Raw genomic sequence first — 17,649 nt, 5'->3', positions numbered from 1 at the left:
TCTTTCTTTCTTTCTTTCTTTCTTTCTTTCTTTCTTTCTTTCTTTCTCCCTTCTCCTCTTCCCTTCCCTTATATGAAAGCTCTCTAGCTTACTTAAGCAAATGTGAAACCATCGCACTTGGAACCCACCTGACAAAGACCCAACACGGCCACAGAAGTATCTAATCAAAAGAAAAAAGTACATATCAACAATAAAGAACATTTTAAAAATGTTTATTTTGAGAGAGAGAGCATGCAAGACAGGGAGGATGAGCAGGGGAGGGGCAGAGAGAGAGAGAGAGGGAGAGAGGGAGAGAGAATCCCAAGCAGACTCCTCGCTGTCAGCACAGAGCCTGACATGGGGCTCGATCTTACAAACCATGCGATCATGACCTGAGCTGAAGTCGGACACTTAACTGACTGAGCCACCCAAGTGCCCCTCAACAGTGAAGAACTTTAACATCATTGACGAGCTGGCACATGTTCATACTCTGCATTGGCACTTTTTTCCCAAAAGTAAATGGAAGAATAAAGCTTCATGACTCATTGAATCTGGGAAAGGAAAGAAGAAAACCCTACCAAAAAGACTGCAGATTTTGTGTCTGAATTGAATGGAAACTAATTTCCCATGTGTAATATTTGAATATCTACTATACTTTCTACTAAATACATAACCATAAGCTTCAAAGGTTCTGAAACATGGAGAACCAATTAGTTTTTAATTGTATGGAAATTCTAAACATACACAAATGTAGAGTAGTGTAATGAATTCCCGTGCACCTACCATCCAACTTCAACAACTATTAACATGTTACTAATTTTGAGAAGCAGGTTAAAAATCGATAAAGACCAGTGCTTATAAGTTAAAGAATTTGAAAGGGTGAAAACAGTCACTCCAATAATTTGGGAGAGGAAAACAACTGCTTTTAGGTCAACTTCCTAAATAATTTGGGCAAGAAATATTTTTATAGTTAAAGCACAGTGTAAAACAGAAAAAGACAATGTTAAGCTTTTAGGGTGGCTCCTTTGTGCAATATCACTTCACTCAAATCCCCTCAAATACTATAATATGAAGAGAAACTTGTTTTCTATTAAATTTCCTTCTTCAGCTCAGAGGGCAAAACAGTTCAATTCAATCCGCCAGAATTGTTGAGCCTTTGTAGACCCTGTGCTAGACCTTGTGTCGGGGAATTTCCCCATGCTATGGGAGACCAGAGGAAAGAGTTGCAAAGAATGACCAATTATCTGGAAGGCTTTACTGAGACAGTGGTGTTTGAGTGGCATCTTCAAGAGTGGACTCTATGTCTAAAAGCAGATGGGGAAGGAGACAGAAGCCCAGGCTGAGGGAACTGAATGTGCAAAAGATGGGAGGCAGAAAGGCATAGGGTGAATTTGAGGGTGTGGTACATTACAGACTTTGTGATGAAAAGACCATTTAAGAACTGGAATAATCTTAAAGGTGACATCATGGAGTAAAGCATTGGTTATGTCTGCTGATAGACCTGACTGGTCACCTACTACCTTGGCTGACAGTGCTGGTTGCCAACCCAAGAGCCATTCCCATCGTGTTTTCCTTGCTGGTAGAGCTGCCTCCCTCTCTAAAGGCTAAAAATTAAACAGCCTCTCTTGCAGCTAGGGGATGGCCACGTGATCCAACTCTGGCAAAAGAAACCTGAAAGGAAATCTGCAGGTGGACTTCTGGAAAGAGTTTTCTCCCTAATAAAAAAAAAAGACTCTAAAGCAAAAACTTCTTTTTGCCTTTGAACACAGTTACATGACACTGAGTTTTAAAGCTATGGCAGACATCTTGTGTCCAGAAGGCACAAGTTCAGGATGAACGCCAAGGTGGTAAGGATGGCAGAGGAGGAAGATGGAAAGTGACTCAGACCTCAAAGACATCATTATGTTACTCTACATGTGCCACCCTATGTTTGGAACTCTATGTTGTATGAAATAATATATTTTCCTTATTGTTTAAGCCATTTTGATTTGCTTCACCCCTGAGTTAACATCAGCCCAGAAGACAGAAAAGAAGTCACTCTCCTACTTAGATTATTTCTCCTTATTACAGCCTTTTCTTACTTTTAAGATTTGTTTAGAATATACGAGTATATGTAGACAGCAAGAACAATTCTTCTGTAGTTTTGAAAAACCTCGTACCAAGCCAAATCATGCATGACAAATAAAAGGGCTTATGGGAAGAACAGAGTTAAGAACAGGCACTCAAAATCTTACGAAGTTTGTAAGCAGAGCCCTAATAAAAATAACCATCCTAATAAATATCCTGGCACACTTCACTCTCCATTCGCATTTGCAACCAAACACATGGCCTTTCTTTGCAGCCTGTATCCTGGCACCCCTGTTTCCTCCTTAGAGATGAGGGTCCTTAAAGGCATTTGCTTCCAAAACAGATGCTCATCACCATAATTAAAAATACAATCTAGTTTTCTTGGGGCTCAATTGGTTAGGCGTCCAACTCTTGATTTCAGCTCAGGTCAAGATGTTGGGGTTTGTGGGTTCAAGGCCCGTGCTGGGCTCTGCGCTGACTGCACAGAACCTGCTGGGGATTCTCTCTCTCCCTCTCTCTGTTCCTCCTCTGCTTGCTCGCTCTTTCTCTCTCAAAATAAATTTAAAAACTTATAAAAAATACAATCTAACTTTCTTGAATCACTTTATTTAAACATAAGAAGGGTCTTCATAATTTGCCATCTGCACTGCCAACTTCCCCAGACGGCTTCAGGTAGTGGAAAATGCAGAGGTTCTTGAAGCCACAAAACCAGCCCCTATATCCACTCAAGGAAGGCGCTGATGTGGGATTTTCAGCTCTTTCCTTGGGGTCCTCAAATATGATGAACACTTCCTCTTTGTGAGAAGGTCTGCCCTGATCATTTCAAAATACTAACATACTGGAAAAGTTGTGTATGAACCAACTGCATTTCTGTGTCATGTTGATATTCACCTGTCACATGTGAGCCAGTATCATTAAAAGAACACCTGTGTGGTTAAAATGGTAAATCTTATGTATATTTTACCACAATTAAGAAAAGATGCTGGGGGCGCCTGGTGGCTTAGTTGGTTAAGCATCTGGCTCAGGTTCATGGGATCAAGCCCCGTGCCAAGCTCTTTGCTGACAGAAAGAAGTCTGCTTGGGATTTTGTCTTGGCCTCTCTCTTTGCCCTTCTGCTTGCATGCATGCACACTCTCTCTCTCAAAAAACAAAAAAAAAGACTAACTGGGCACATGAAACAGACAAATTGAGGACTGGAAAGAGCTCTCATTTATGTGGTGGTGTCTCTCAACATTTACTTTGTTAATCGTTAAAGCTGACAAACTAAAAAAAAAAAAAGGAACTCCATTGTGAACAGATGGTGCTCCTAACACTCCTGTACCCATCACTCAGCTTCAGAAATTAAACTCCTGATACCATTGAATTCCTTTGCCTTTCCCTGAAAGCACTGCTTCTTTGTCACCTAGGGGTAACAACTATCCAGGATGGTGTTTACATTCTGATGTATTTCTTTACTGTATTTCTAAATTTGGATATATCCCTGGGGACATATAGTTTTGAAATTTTAAGCCAATGTAATCATACTATATGCAGTATTCTTCAACTTGTACTGGTTATTCTCGGTTTGTTCGCCCTTACAGATGAACAAGCAAATCAGAGATGCATTCTTCCTAGTACTGTATTAATATGCCTTGATGTTTTGCTCCTAGTCTCTTTCAGAAATTATGGTAGGACATTGTGAGATAATAAAAACTATACACTGATCTCTGCTCTTGGTTCCTGACACAGGGCTCCTGAAATCCTTGTAATTTCCTGGGTGATAGGAGTGTCTTTTATTCTAAGAAGGCAACCCTGGGTGCCTCCAGGTTGAGGGCTGGTCACCAGAAACACCGAGCCATGATTAGAAGTTTGGAATTTTCAGCTCTGCTCCCCTCCCCCATTCTTTTGAAAAGGGAGAAGGGCTGAAAACGGAGTTAATGACTCATCATGCCTACGGTGATGAAGCCTCCAAAACAATGCCAATAGTACTGAGGGTGGGGGTGGGGTTCAGAGAGGTTCCAGGCTGGTGAACACATCCATCCTGGGAGGATGATTTTGTACCACAACTCCATGGAGACAAAAGTTCCTGTGCACAGGATCCTCCCAGATCTTGCCTTATGTATCTCTTTATCTGGCTGTTCATCTGTATACTTTATCATATCCCTCAATAAACTGGTAAATGTAAGTGTTTCCCTGAGTTCTGTGAGCTGCTCTAGCAAATTAACCAACCCCAAGGAGGGGGTCACTGGAACCTCCTATCAATAGTCAGTAGTTCAGAAGCACAGGTAATAACCTGGGCTTAACAACTGGCATCTGAAATGAGGGTGTGTTTCTGGCTAGATAGTGTCAGGATTGAGTCAAATTGTAAGACATCCAGCTGGTGCTGGAGACTTGCTTGTTGTTGTGGGAGAACCCCTCCCCCCACACATTTGGTGACCAGAAGTGTCAGAAATGAAGTGTTTTGTGTGAGTAGTAAAAGAAACACTCAGGAGACAGACTGAACTGAGGGTTTCCCCCCTCCCACAACAGGAGGGAAAGACCAGGTTTTTCATTTTAGACATACACTCACTCCTCTCCCTTGGAGCTTCCTGCCCTGAAGGAGGTCTGCTGTCCAAGAGTGCTGATTTGTGGGACTCATTATGTCTCCAGCCACGCCAGGACAGAGCAAACCATTAGAATAGGAGGTGCACTGGCATTAGAATATGTTTAGAATTAGTTCTTAGCACACAAATATTCATAAGAGGAACAGCAGTCACTATTGACTGGAATAGTTCCCGGCTGGCAGATGTACCCAGATTTAAGCTGGCTAGCTAACTGAGTCCTGGAATAGGAAACCCCAAGAGACGAAGGCCGGAGACAGAGGGGAAATGAGAGATGAACTGCAAAAAACTCACTGGGGTTGAAACATCAATTTGGTATTCTGCACAGTAAATTCTGACATTTTCTTGTTTATATCAGCCTCCTTCTCTTAGCCTGGCTTACTACGCTGGTATTTAATTGTGATGTTTCTGAGTTAATTTATTCAACGTTATTAGCCTTGCTACATGCTATAGACTGGATATTTGTGTCCCCCCCAAATTCATATGTTGAAATCCTAATCCCTAATATGATGGCTTTTGGAGATGGTGCCTTTGGAATGTGATTAGGTCATGAAGATGAAACCCTCACGAATGGGATCAGTGCCCTTACAAAAGAGACCCCAGAGAGCTCTCTTGCCCTATCATCTGCTGTCTGAGGACACAGTGAGAAGATGGCCGTCTACGAACCAGGGAGTGAGTCCTCACCAGACACTGAATCTGTCGGCACCTTGATCTTGGACTTCTCTGACTCCAGAACAGTGAGAAATTTCTGTTGTTTATAAACCACCCAGTCTATGATGTTCTTTATAGCAGCCTGAACAGATTTTCACAGTGTTGTGATTAATGTATTGAGACTGTTTTCCTAGTAGGTCCAGGTTAGAATCTATGCACTGTTTCACTTGCATATACAGTATATTGATTTTTATATCATAGAGCGTTGGTTGACAGTTTACACAAGACTCACCACATTACTATATGTTACAGTAAAGTTATCTGGAGAGAATACAAAAAATGATTTTGGCTTACCATTAGAGAAACCATTTGTAAAACTCATGTAAAGCTTATCAAGGAGTCTGGATTGGTTTTGTTTTACACTATATGGGATGAAGAAATGTCAGTGGAGCTCATTAAGGCCAGATGCTCTGGCCAGCTACTGAAAAACAGAAGCTGGCTACTCTTGGAATTTGATCTAAAGCTGGACAGATTTGCTTTGTTATAGGGTCTAAAGTTGTTTTCTTTTAAAATTGAATAAAACCTCCATATACAGAAATAATTATTATAATGTAGTAGCCTCCACTACAATATCTCCCCACCAAGTGCCTCATCTAAGTGTATAAAACTATTGGGTAGACAAGAGTAATTGGGATGAATTTCTTAACATTTGCGTATGTGGCCTGTGGATTCTGGAGCCTGTGCCTTGGCAACTGAAGTTGAATGATGATGGCTGTTGACCTCTGATGTACTTCTTTTTAATCAGGAACTTTTTTTTCTCAGTCTTAGCTCTCACGGGCCCATTCTAATGACCTATGGCTTGTTCACAGACAACAACATAAAAGAGAGACATAGAATCAGAGAAAGGGACAGGGGCAAGAGTGAGAACTATGTTCGGCAAAGGACCATTTTTTTATTGACTTTTCTTTTTTCCCTGGAAATTGGGAAAAACCTGTAAAAGGCAATAGCAAATAGTGAGGAGGCTGCTGAGGTGATGGTCCTAGAATCTATGTTGCATTTCTTAGCTTCATTCCCTATTGCACAATCTGATTGATAAATGTTTTAGATAGAAATGAACGTGTACTTTTAAGTTATGGGACCTAGTGGATTTTCTGGGATGAGCACTGGATTGGGAGCCAGGAAACCTGGCTTTGAACGATCCAGCCAACTATCTGCATTAGTTTCTTCACATATAAAATGAAATACTCCAAAGTATAAAATGAAGTGAAATACACCATCTATTAATTAATGGATAAATAAAATATGAAATATCAACATAATGGAATATCATTCAGCCATAAAAGGGAATAAAGTACTGACACATGCTACAACATGCATGGGCCATGAAAACATGATGCTAGGTGAGAGAAGCAAGACACAAAAGGTCATATTTTATGATTCCTTTTTAAGAATATGTAGAATAGACAAATCCATACAGATAGGAAGCAGATTAGAGGTTGCAAGGGGTTAAGGACAGGAGGAAATGGGGTGTGATTATTTAATGGGTACAGGAGTTCTGGAATAATGAAAGTTTTGAAACTACAGAGAGGTGTTGTTTATACAATACTGTGAAAACCCCAAATGTTACTGACTTTATTATTTTTTTAAATGTTTTTATTTATTTTTGAGAGAGACAGAGCATGAGCAGGGAAGGGGCAGAGAGAGAGGGAGACACAGAATCTGAAGCAGGCTCCAGGCTCTGAGCTGTCAGCACAGAGCCTGACGCGGGGCTTGAACTCACAGACTATGAGATCATGACCTGAGCTGAAGTCGGACGCTTAACCGACTGAGCCACCCAGGCACCCCTAAATGTTACTGACTTGAAAGTGTACTAAATGTACACTTTAAAATGGCTAATGATGAGGCGCCTGGGTGGCTCAGTTGGTTAAAGTGTCCAACTTGGGCTCAGGTCATAATCTCACAATTCAGATTTGAGCCCTGCATAGGGGTTTCTGCTTTCAGCACAGAGCCTGCTTCTCCCTCTCTCTCTCTGCCCCTCCCCGGCTTGTTCTCTCTCTCAAAAATAAATAAACATTACAAAAATAAAAGCCACTGAATTGCATGCTTTAAATGTTAAGTTGTATGGTATGTGAATTATGTCTCAATAAGGCTGTTATTTAAAGAAAGGAAGGAAGGAAGGAAGGAAGGAAGAAAGAAAGAAAGAAAAAAAGAAAGAAAGAAAGAAATTTCCACCCAGCTCAAATATGTGGTGAGGCTCAAATGAGTTGTTTTCCAAATAAGAAAGGTATTTCAAACTATATAATGCTGATTATTTTTAGACTTCACTACTTCCTTCAGCTGGAAGCTGATAGGCTAAGGGCTCTCCAGTGACAACTGGCACTCGTGCAGATTGAGAGACAGAGCTCTGGCTCTGAAGCCTGAAGATCAGGTGAGAGGGAGCAGTTTGAAGTTTGGGAGTGGTGAGGGAGAGAACTACAGCTGGACCATAAGCTCCTTGAGGTCAGAGATTGCTTCTCTGTCTTGTTCTGTTGCAAGTGCAGTGCTTAATACGACGTCTGGCTCAATACATACGAATGAATGAGAAAATGAGCAATGAATGAGTAAGTAGTGAAATTAATGAACCGAGGGTCCCTGAATGAAAACAGTGAGACACTGCCCAGCCAATAAACCATTTCACCAGCCAACACATTCAGATTTTTGCTTTGATGCTGACAGTGGATGGGGGGGGGGGGGGGGGGGGGGATCTGGGTGTCATACTTAATCCATTACCAAGGGAGTGCTAAGTCTCTTTCAAGTGTTGCAGATCACAGTGGTTCTTATTTCCCCTTAAGACCACAAAGAAGGAAAGTTTTACCCTACATTGACTTTAGCAGTGTCATAGCTAAGATTGCTTCATCTTCTATTAGTTGTCATGAGCCAAGGAGAGGCTGGTCTCCAGAACAAAAGCACCACAAGGTGTGGTCTAGTCATGCTGGGAGTACCAAAGGCCCGTGGGTCAAGCCCGGATGTCAGCTTTGCTGCAAGACAAAGGCAAAGTATTCATAAGGTAATTTGGAACTAGGGCAACAATTTTGTGTGGTCCTTGCATTGTAAGTCACTGCAGTGGGGACAGAAGTCACCTCAGGAAGAAGCGACTACTCTATTATTCCATCTTTATCAGAGAACTGAGACATGGAGAACCCTCCACTTTCTACTATGGGTTCTGAAGGTTCCCCTCTTTTTCACTAAACTTGAAAAAAAAATCCTTGCCATTCAGAGAGTTCTAATTAGAACCCCTCTGAAGGACCACTCAGGTCTTACACATAAATAACAACCATGAATATGTAACCAATGGACTTCAGGATGTGAACTACTCAGAGTAAGAGCTACTTCATTCAAGGCTTGGATATTTCCATTTAGAAAAGGATTCTGGCCTAAGAGAGATTTCCTTATGACATGGAAAAAAGGACACAATTAGTTAAGAAAAGATCTAGAACACTCAGTATAACTTAACTGGGAGCCAAAACCTTCTTGTCGTTGGATGAACTCCAGATTTTTCCATTTATGCTCAGACAGTAAGTCCTTTCTACCCAGAAGACTTGTAGCAGTGATAGCAGAAGTCTTAACCAGGAAGGGACTTTTCTTCACCTTTTATTTCCCTTCCTTTATCTCCAGGCTTTCTTGGACCACATGTACAGGAGCTAAACAGCACAAATGCAAAACTTCAAAAGCTTCAAAAAAATTATTTGCCTAAGGGAACCGTATATACCACATAAAGTAGATCATCTTTCCATCCCCTCCTCCACTTATTGCTTCCAAACCAGACATCTAAAAAGCCAGGAAGCCAACAAAGGAACAAATAAACAAACACAAACCACCAGTAAGACCAGCCCCTCTAATAAAAAAACATCTCCCAATCTCTAGCCCCTTGTATTTGCATAAACATGTTAAAATATGTTTGGCTATTACTTTTGATTATTCTGCCTTTGATGTCATTTATTTTAGATCATAAATCTGAAGACCAGGGGCCTGTGTTTATTTGGGGAACAGTTTGAACGATGTTACAGCATGGACTTTGGAGCCAGGCAGAGCTAGACTGGAATCAGGCTCCTTGTTTACCAGCTGCCTAAACTGATAAACAGGACAAGTGACTTAGTTTTTCTAATCTTCATCTGTAAAATGGGGATAATAATACTTGCCTTAGATTTGTTATAAGGATCTAATAACATTGTATATAAATGGGAAAATAATCTAGGATGATCCTCTGTCTCTATCTACACCCTCCTCTCCAGGTAACCAATTCTATTTGCTTCTTATCCCTTTGGAGTTTATTTATGCAAATATAAGCAAATTTAAAAATACATATATTATTTGTATACTTATAAATGTATTCTTCTTTTGCCTACTTACTTACATAAAAGGAGCATACAACTGTTCTGTATCTTATTTTTTTCATTTAATCTATCTTGGAAATCTTTCCATATCAGTACAAGAAGAGCTTCCTCATTTTTTTTTTAAACAGCAGGATAAGATTCCATTGTGTGTCTGTAGCACAGTTTATTTAACTGTCCCTTATTGGAAGACACTTGGATTATTTCCGACTTCCTATCATAAAGCTGTAGTGAATATCCTTGTACATAGTGCCATTTTGTATGTGTGTGTGTAAAGGATTTATGCATTTGTAATGTTTTTTAAACAATTTTATTAAAGTGTAGTTAACTGCATTTATAATTTTGGTTTTTCTTTTATTGCCAAATCGCCCTCCAATGGGGTTCTTCCATTTTGCACTCCCCAGCAATGTATAAGAATGTGCACTAAACTCCTGGAAGTCTGTACTTCCAAAAGGTAGGGGTAGAGGGCCCAGAGAGGACTTCATTTTCTTTCTTTAAAAATTATATGGGAGAGGGGCGCCTGGGTTGCTCAGTTAAATATTCAGGCTCTACACTTGGTGTGGAGTCAGCTTAAGATTCTCTCTCTCTCTCTTTCTCTCTCTCCCTCTACCCCTCCCTAGCTCATGTGCCTGCATGTGCACTCTCTCTCAAAAAAAAATAAAAAATAAATTAAAATGATTATATGTTAAGAAAAAATTTACATGTAGATATATCCTTAATGTAAAACATATCAAGCAGTAGAAATATATGGTAAAAATGTAAAATTCTCCTTGGTGAATTTCTTCCCTGCCACCCATCTCAGCCCCTCTCACGCTGCAAACTATTTGGTGTGTCAATTACCAATTTTCAAATCCAATGGCCATTTCTCAGCCCTCATCCTTCTTGAGATTTCCAAAGATCTCTTGCCAAGATTCTCTTTTTCTTTGGCTTCTGTGACACAAACATTCTTCTAGTTCCCTCATATTTCTCTGATCCTTTACCATTTTCTCTGGCTTCTCTTTCTTCTCTTGCCTTGAAAAACAGGCTTAATAACACGTAATATTTATTTAATGCCAATGATGCACAAGAACAACAGAATTCCAGACCACAAGGAACATAAGGTCTTGGAGGGTGTGGCAGATTGTCGGATAAGCTATAGCCGCAACAATTCTTCCGGTCTAAGTGCACTAGTCTGCTGGGCCTACTGTAACAAAATACCACAGATCAGGGGGCTTAAACAGAAATTTATTTTCTCACAGTTCTGGAGGCCAGAAGTCCAAGATCAAGGGTTGGTTTCTTCTGAGGCCCCTCTCCTTGGCTTGTAGATGGCTGTCTTCATGTTCACATGGCATTTGTCCTTCTATGTGTATCTGTGTCCTAATCCCCTCCTCTTACAAAGACAACAATTATATTGGGTGGTGCTCACCTTACTGGAAAGGACAGCAAAATGACCTTGGAAAGGAGCGTGCTAGTTGGTATGAACTGATCCTGCTGTGCTCCCGCAAATTCGTATGTTGAAATCCTAACCCCCAGAACCTCAGGATGTAACTGTATTTGGAGACAGGGTCTTTAAAGGGGTAATTAAGTTAAAATGAGGTTTTCAGGGTGGGCCCTAATCTAATATGACTGGTGTCCTTATAAGGGAAGGAGGTTAGGACACTGGCACACACAAAGGGAAGATGATGGGAAACACGGGTAGGAAAAGATGGCCACCCACACACCAAAGAGAGGGGCTTCGGAAGAAGCCAAGCCCACTGACACCCTGATCTTGGACTGCTGGCTGCAGAGCTGTGAGCAAATAAACATCCGTTGTGTAAGACACCTGGTCTGGGGTACTTTGTTATGGAAGCCATAGCAAATGAATATAGAGGATCATACCATTTGCTTTGCAATAAGTCTGGAAGATAACTTGTTTCAGAAAAGAATGTGCGTTTGAGAACATTAATCCGAAAAGGCCCATCTCAGGGCTCCCCATGTGGAGTCCATCCTCCATGCTGAGGAGAGGAACCAGATGCAGCACGAGGGAGCAAGTTCCCTGCTGCTTTTGCACACAGCTCTGGGGCAGGCCCTGACCTGGGGCCAGGGTCACCCCTGCCAGGATTTCAGCAGGCACTTCAACAAAACAGAAAGAGAGAGGGAGGGAGGGAGGAAATGGAAAGGACAGGTTTGTAATGTAATGTAAAAGAGAAAACTATCTTTCCTTCCACAACAGGTATGCTTGGAACACCTCAATGATACTCGTAAAGTAGGATGTATTTTGACTCAGAATCCTTTCAGTGACTTTAACAGAGGATGTTTTGCTAGGTTTTAAGAAGTATGCAGATCTCCACAGTCGTTCTTGTTATAACATGTAGAGTAGCTGGCTCTCAATTAGTTGTTTTATTAAAAGGATTCACAGGGTTACCTATTATTAGTGTATATTATTTTTCTCAATGCTTCAGACACTTGGGCATTTACTTTACTGTTGTCATAGAAACCCAGATCTGTAATAAGCAGCTCTTTTAATTCTCATAATTAGCCTTATATAAAGGAATATTTTAATGAGGTGAAGAATTTGGAGAGCCCCATCAGAGGAATGCAGGAAGAAGAACCCTATTCTCCAAATGCTTACAAAATTAGCTTAGATTCTCCTTTGTTACCATTGCCTTCTTTGACAATTGCTGAGTGTTCATTAGTCAGGCTTTCCTAAGGACCTGTGGTTTTCCATAAAGGTTGGAGGTTTGCTTATTTCTGGGCAACTGCAATTCCATCCACCCCAGTCTCCCCCTTACACCCAGGCTGTCCTGGTTAGACGGAGAGGCAACTTCTCTTTTTTGCTGTAAATCAGAAAAAGTCTAGGTTTATCTTTAAGTGTCACAGACGATACAGGCTTTTTTTTTTTTTTTTTTAAATCAGTCGAGAAAAAATAATTATGCCTTTCTACATGTGGGATATTTGTTTTATTTATTTTTATTTATTTATTTATTTATTTTTTGGGGGGACAGAGAGAGACAGAGCATGAACGGGGGAGGGGCAGAGAGAGAGGGAGACACAGAATCGGAAACAGGCTCCAGGCTCCGAGCCATCAGCCCAGAGCCTGACGCGGGCCTCGAACTCACGGACCGCGAGATCGTGACCTGGCTGAAGTCGGACGCTTAACCGACTGCGCCACCCAGGCGCCCCTACATGTGGGATATTTGGAAGCCATGAATCTTGTCTTTTTTTTTTTAATCTTGTCTTTCTTATATTCACTGCTTATAAAAGTATTTTGGGGGAATATTTATTAATTAATTTTCATGACAGGTAACCCATGCACACAGCACAAAAATCAAGAGGCAGAGAGTGAAATAGTGTCCTTTCTATGCCTGTCCCCAGGTGGCAACCACTGCTACTTAGTTTCCTTTGTATTCTTCCAAAGCTACTCTCTGCCACCAAATACACACACACACACACACACACACACACACACACACACACTGGCAGCATGTTATCCACACTGTATGGCATCTTGCTTTTTCACTTTCTGCTGAAAAATTTGGATGCTCCAGTTTGGATGTTATTCTATTTTTTTTTTTTTAATTTTTTTTTAACGTTTATTTTATTTTTGAGACAGAGAGAGACAGAGCATGAACGGGGGAGGGGCAGAGAGAGAGGGAGACACAGAATCGGAAACAGGCTCCGGGCTCTGAGCCATCAGCCCAGAGCCTGACGCGGGGCTCGAACTCACGGACCGTGAGATCGTGACCTGAGCTGAAGTCGGACGCTTAACCGACTGAGCCACCCAGGCGCCCCGATGTTATTCTATTTTATTACATAAAGAACTGCTTTGTTCTTTATAAAGGCTTTGCCCTGTAATTATTTGACAGTCATGTACTGAGTGCTACAGCCATTGTGTGGGGCCCTGGCATATGAGGTAAGGACCATGAAGTCCCCATTCTCAGGAACCCACACTAGTAGAAGAGGTGACTACCTGTCTAGTGAGCAGCACTGTGATGAATCAGGTGGAAGGGGAGGGGGAAACACCTGGTAGGGAGTCTGGCTCTGCTCAGAAGGATCACAGGGGTTCACAGGGGAGAGGCTTCAGCTGCATCTTGAAGAGAAAGCCAGGGGCCCACAGGTAGACAAGGAGGGCAAGTATGTTTCAGGTAAAGGAAACAAGAAGTACCAGGTCCTCTAGAGCAGAAACTGGCATGACATTTTAGGGAACTGAAAGTGGTTTGTTATGGCTGGGGAGCAGGGTGTGTGTATAAATGAGACCAGACCAGTGGCTCTCCAACTTTTTGACTGCAACCCAGAGTTAAGAAATACATTTTACATCACCACACAGCATGTGCAAAACGGAAACAAAATTTCATGAAACAATATCCTCATTAAATGTACTGTTTTTTTTTCCTACTGAATTCTATTCTTTTTTTTTTTTTTTTTTTTTTTTTAATGCCAGCTGTGATTCACTGCACTAATTTCACAAACCACTAATAGACACTATCTGCAAGTTGGGAAACTATGGACTATAGTGTCTAAAGACTCTGATTGTTGACTAAACAGCCTTTCCCTAATTTATATGACTGTGAACACTTTTTAAATTTGAATAGAATGACAAGAGTAAAGAAGCTTATTTGGAAATTTATTTGGCACCTACAGCATCTTAGACATTGTGCTACGTGCTAGAGGTACGGGTCAAGGCAAAATAACATGGTCTCTACCCTCACAGAACCAAAATTTGGTCTCACAGATGAATTATGTGCTACAATAACTTAAAAATGTGCATTTTAGTGTAACAGTAAAACATGCCTATTATAAAGAAAAATTCCAACTATTAATAGTTGGAATAGTTAATCCCCTCTTCTTACAAGAAAAAAAAAAATCCTTAGGTGTGATATTGCCACTGTGACTATAAAATGTCATATTTTGAGATGTATAATGAAGTATTTTGGGGTGAAATGACATTTAATGTCTAGGATTCACTTTAAAATATCCTAGCCAAACCAAGAGGGAGAGAGGAAACAAGAAGGCAAAATATGATGCTTATTGGAGTTAGGTGAAAGATTCATGGGGGATTTTTTTGGGGGGGGGGGTTATTTATTTATTTTGAGAGAGATAGAGTACAAGCAGGGGAGGGGCAGAGACAGAGAGAGAGAGAATCTCAAGCAGGCTGTCAGCGCAGAGCCTGAAGCGGGGGCTCAAAGCCACAAAAGTAAGATCATGACCTGAGCTGAAATCAAGAATCAGAGGCTTAACTGAGCCACTCAGTGCCCATGGAGGATTATTATACTTGACTTTTATGTATGGTGGGAAATTTTCACAATAGAACCTATAAAAAAAGAAAAATATGACATGATGTAGAATGTGGTTTATAACTCAGGTTTGGTGTTTTATACTAAATGCTAATATGTGTTCATTTTTCTTTTTATTTAGATATAAGTAAATTTTTCAGTAAATATAAGTAAATGCACCAAAGGGATGATGGAGTCCCAACAAACCATTCAAAGCACTAAGCTCTTCCTTCACAAAGTGCCCAAGAAGCTTCTTCTAAAGAGCAAGCTTGTGTCTACAGAGCACAAAGTAAAGCAAAATCATATAATCATCTGATGACAGGGAGTAGGGTGCACAATTCAGATAATTCAGTCTTTCCATGTATATTCTGACCTGAATTGTTCAGTTTGGCTGTTTCAAAACTTACAGTGCTTTAATAATTGTACATTCTTGGGGTGCCTGGGTGACTCAGTTAGTTAAGCGTCAGGCTCTTGATTTTGATCTCAGGGTTCGTGAGTTTAAGCCCCACATCAGGTTCTGCGGTGACAGTGCAGAGACTGCTTGGGATTCTCTCTCCCCTGTCTCTCTCTCCCTACCCTGTTTGCTCTCTCTCTCAAAATAGATAAATAAACTTAAAAATTTTTTTAAAAAAGAAAAAAAAATCCTCTGACCTTTTTGTGCATAAAGTTTCTGTATTTATTTCACTAGGGTAGAAGGACTAAATTTCCGGTTGGTTGAATCTCTGACCCATTGGGAACTGTTTTGGGGGAGTGTGACTTAGTTTCCCAGAGTTTGATCACCCTTCTATGATGGTTAATTTTATCAACTTGATTTGGCTAAGGGAGACCCAGACAGCTGGTAAAACATTATTTCTGAGTGTGCCTGTGAGGGTGTCTCTGGAAGAGATTAGCATTTGAACCAGTAGACTGAGTAAAGAAGGTCACCCTTGCCAATGAGGTGGGGATCCTCCAGTCTACACTGAGGGTGTAGAGGAAGAAGAATGGAATAAGGCAGAGAAAGAATAAATTTGCTCTCTCAACTTGAACTGAGACATTTCTCTTCCTGCCCCTCAGATATTGGTGCTCCTGGTTGTTGGATTTCTGCCTCACCAGGGACCAACACCATCATTCCCCCCTTTCCCCAGCCCCCATTCTCAGGCCTTTGGACTCAGACAGAAATATATTGCCAGCTTTCCTGGCTCTCCAGCTTGCAGATCAGGCTCCATAATCATAGGAGCCAATTCCTAGGATAAATATCCTCCTAATATCCTACTGCACAAGGCATTCCTGGTTCCGTTTCTCTGGAGAACTCTTGACTAATATGCCTATCTTGAACAATAGGTCCAATCAAATTTCTGATCAAATGCAGAAAAGTTGAGGCCCTGAGCCTCTGGTGCTTCACCCTGGTAATGCCACTTTGTGATGACACCCTGCTGAGCAGCCAGCCGGCTGGTCTCTCCAGATCTTAACTGCAACAAGGAGAGCTTTCAGGTGACTGAGGACACCGAACAATGCTCTTACTGCTGAGGTGACATAATCACTTTGGGCATATTTGTCAGATGCCTTTTGCCTGATTCTCCCAAGGCTATCCAGAGATTAGACTAAGATTCCAAGATTCTGGCATAGACTTCTGCTTCAATTTGGCTGTCCAGCTGGACTCTTAAACCTCTGAAGGAGCTGAAGAGAAAACTGTGAGGAAGTTGGATATGATCACACCTGAGGGAGAAGGTTTGATTTAAGTTGCTCACCATTCATCCAACAGATATTCCCTTCCCAGAGTGTCTGCAGATCGAAAGCTTCAGGGTGGTGGTGCATGGGGGCCACAGAGTTGAATGAAGTTCCGCCACCATATTTAAGATAGAGCCGGAATAGTTGGAACAATGTAAGCTTCATCAGTGTTCTCTGGAGAAGCAGGGCATTAAATTAAATTAATCAATTAAGTTATTTAATTTTTTTAAAATATAATTTATTGTCAAATTGGCTTACATACAACACCCAGTGCTCATCCCAACAAGTGCCCTCTCAATGCCCATCACCCATTTTCCCCTCTCCCCCACTCCCCCATCCACCCTCAGTTTGTTCTCTGTATTTATGAGTCTCTTGTGGTTTGCCTTCCTCCCTCTCTGTTTGTAACTATGTTTTCCCCTTCCCTTCCCCCATGGTCTTCTGTTAAGTTTCTCAAGATCCACATATGAGTGAAAACATGATATGTGTCCTTTTCTGACTGACTTATTTCACTCAGCATAATACCTTTCAGTTCCATCCATGTTGCTGCAAATGGCACGATTTCATTCTTTCTCATTGCCAAGTAGTATTCCACTGTATATATAAACCTCATCTTTATCCATTCATCAATTGATGGACATTTAGGCTCTTTCCATAATTTGGTTATTGTTGAAAGTGTTGCTATAAATATTGGGGTACATGTGCCCCTGTGAATCAGCACTCCTGTAGCCCTTGGGTAAATTCCTAGTAGTGCTATTGTTGGGTCATAGGGTAGTTCTATTTTTAATCTCTTGAGGAACCTCCACACTGTTTTCCAGAGCAGCTGCACCAGTTTGCATTCCCACCAACAGTGCAAGAGGGTTCCCGTTTCTCCACATCCTCGCCAGCATCTGTTGTTTCCTGAGTTGTTAATTTTAGCCACTCTGACTGCTGTGAGGTGGCATCTCCGTGTGGCTTTGATTTGTATTTTGAAGCAGGGCATTTTATAGCAATTGTGTTTATCTAGGGTTACACATATACGGGGAATCAGATTAACTTACTTGTATTTAATTGGAAAGAAATTTGGAG

At 41.1% G+C, this 17,649-nt stretch overlaps 1 protein-coding gene across 9 annotated transcripts in view; it reads right to left on the bottom strand.

Moving 5' to 3' along the window:
* Window positions 1-17,649, bottom strand: part of TP53INP1 (tumor protein p53 inducible nuclear protein 1) — a 155,269-nt gene that overhangs the window by 46,874 nt on the left and 90,746 nt on the right. For all 9 annotated transcript variants that reach the window (XM_049633102.1, XM_049633106.1, XM_049633104.1 and 6 more), the window contains one exon: window positions 16,605-16,758. The gene's annotated coding sequence lies outside the window, so the exon portion shown is untranslated. The remainder of the gene's footprint in view (window positions 1-16,604; window positions 16,759-17,649) is intronic.

This window comes from Panthera uncia, chromosome F2, assembly GCF_023721935.1.
Source record: "Panthera uncia isolate 11264 chromosome F2, Puncia_PCG_1.0, whole genome shotgun sequence".
Taxonomy (NCBI): Eukaryota; Metazoa; Chordata; class Mammalia; order Carnivora; family Felidae; genus Panthera; species Panthera uncia.
Note: the sequence above shows the minus strand (reverse complement) of the source record. Positions and strands in the feature narration are given on the sequence as shown.